Raw genomic sequence first — 2,424 nt, forward strand, 5'->3', positions numbered from 1 at the left:
TATTTTTCAGAAGATCTACCTGGCTACAGAGTTTCCTCCCCCAAATCTCACCTCGAAGGAGATTTAAATAATGAAGCAGTTTATTTTATTAAAAATAACAACCTTTTTTTCTCTTGTTTCATTTTTCTCCATAGCATTTACCACTATTTAACAAATAATCTGTTTTACTTATATATTTTTTCATTCTCACTAAACATGAGTCCATAAAATGACATTTATTTCTGTAGAAATGGAGTTTTGGAAATTTCAAAGCTATTTATACATTTTGTTCTGACATTATATGATTTCAGCAAGTAATATAGCTACTTTGATGCTAATTTTTATTTCACACTGCTATATTCCTTAAAAATTAAGAAACAAGCCTGTCATGATATAGCACAGTTTTAATTCTAACACATGGGGAAGCAGCTCTCTGTGAAAGCCAGGTCAGCCTGGTCTACATAAGGAGTTCCAGGCCACTGGGGCTACAGGGAGACCCTGTCTCAAAAAACAAAACAAAGCAAATAAGCAAAAAAAGAAAGATAGAAAAAAAGAAAAAGAAAACAAAGTCTTAATGCGAAATTGAATATATACATTTATAAATCTGAATATAATAATCCTAAATATATGGACAATGTGCATATATGTTTGTATAAACACACACACAGAAGAAATGAAAATTTTCTGGGAAGTACTTCTTACAGACTGTGTATTAAAAAACAATTCCTGGGGCTAGAGATATGGCACTGTGGTTAAGAGCGTTGGCTACTAGTCCAGAGGCTTCAGGTTCAGTTCACAGCAGCAACATTGCAGCTAAACCTCTCCTTAAGTCCAATTCCAGGGCATCAGTAAGGCCTCTTCTGTCTGCCTCTGGTCCCAGGCATGCATGCAGTGCACCTACACACATGTAGGCAAAACATTCATACACATAAAATGAAAATGAATAACGTCCTCAAAACAATTCCTTTTGACTTTGCTGCTGCAAAGCCCAGTCGTAGTATCATTGCCGCTGTATGTAGTTCCGAGAAAAAAATGTTCAGGAGAGGAGCTTGCTATTCTACATAAGAAGCCTATTCTCTTATTCAGGTACTAACCAGATCTGAGCCTGCTTAGCTTGCAAGATTAGGCAGGTACAGGGTGCTGTGGCTGTAGAACCAGATTCCATATTGTAAATGGACCAGAACCATGCTCCTGAGAACTTATTTAATTAATGATTTGACATGGTAGAAACAAAAAAGTCTGTAAGGGCATAATTATTTTGCAGAAGCACTGTGGGGATCATGTGAGTTAAGTGGCTACTGGGACTGTGGCACTGCCGTGCAGTCACTAGCTTTTAAGTTTAACCTAGTTGTGAATGGTTAGATAGCTTAGTTTTGTATTTCATGTACCCCACTGTATCTAGTTTTGTAAGTCTGCTCAATTTGCACAGAAGACATGCTCAATGGTACGGAATACAATGGCTTTTCTCTTGTGATTCTCCACATATTCTTTATTAATTCCAAGAAAATGTAATTAGGAATAAGGATTGAAGTAACTTTGACTACTTTGGTTATTGACTGGTAAAATACAGATACTGATACTCTTCAAGTGAAGGAAGAAAGTTAAAACTTAAATGATAAACTTGAAACAAAAAATACTTAAGTGACAACAATCTCAGATCTCATCTGCTCTCCATGAAGAGCCAAGCAGCCAGGCAGAAGGAGTATCCATGGAGAGGGAATGAGGCCTGAAGCCTCTTCATCAGTGTGTTCATTCATTTACTTGTAAATTTCTACAGAAATAGGATACAATATTTTCTTGTTAGAGAAATAAAATCAATTATGAGGAAATATTATTACTGCCTCTTTCTTGGACATTTTTGGCCCCATGGGATCCTAGTTCAGAGTATTAATATTTATTTCTCTATTCTTGTGTCTAATTAGATCCAATCAAATGTGCTTGATTGTCTTTGACTAACACTGTCCTAATTTACTTAATTACAAATACTTGAAGTAATAACCTGCTATCTTAGAGGAATATTGTATCATTGACTAACATTCAAAATTTTCCCAATAAAATTGATATCACAGATATATTATTTACTTTTCTCATTTCACTGAGAAAATACTTTAAAAAGGCAGCTTAAAAAGGAGAATTTTATTTTGGCTCATAGTTCTCAGGGCAAGGAAGTTAGGATAACAGGAGCTCAAGGCAGCGGATGACACTGCATTACACACTCAAGAAGAAAGGAATGCACTGCTGAGTTCACTTTATCCTTTCTATGCAGTCCAGGACTCTAGTCATATAACAAACATGACAGTGCCAGTCAAGGGAAACCTCCTTTCTAGTTATCAATCAGGGTGTTGAAGAGACTCCAGAGGTCATGCAGGCTATGCCACAGCCATTGATTGCCTTCCAGAGCTTGAAGGTAAAACTCTGTAATTGAAGACACCATATACTCTGTTC

This window comes from Nannospalax galili, unplaced genomic scaffold (genome assembly GCF_000622305.1).
Source record: "Nannospalax galili isolate Female #2095 unplaced genomic scaffold, S.galili_v1.0 scaffold1214, whole genome shotgun sequence".
In the NCBI taxonomy this organism is placed as follows: domain Eukaryota; kingdom Metazoa; phylum Chordata; class Mammalia; order Rodentia; family Spalacidae; genus Nannospalax; species Nannospalax galili.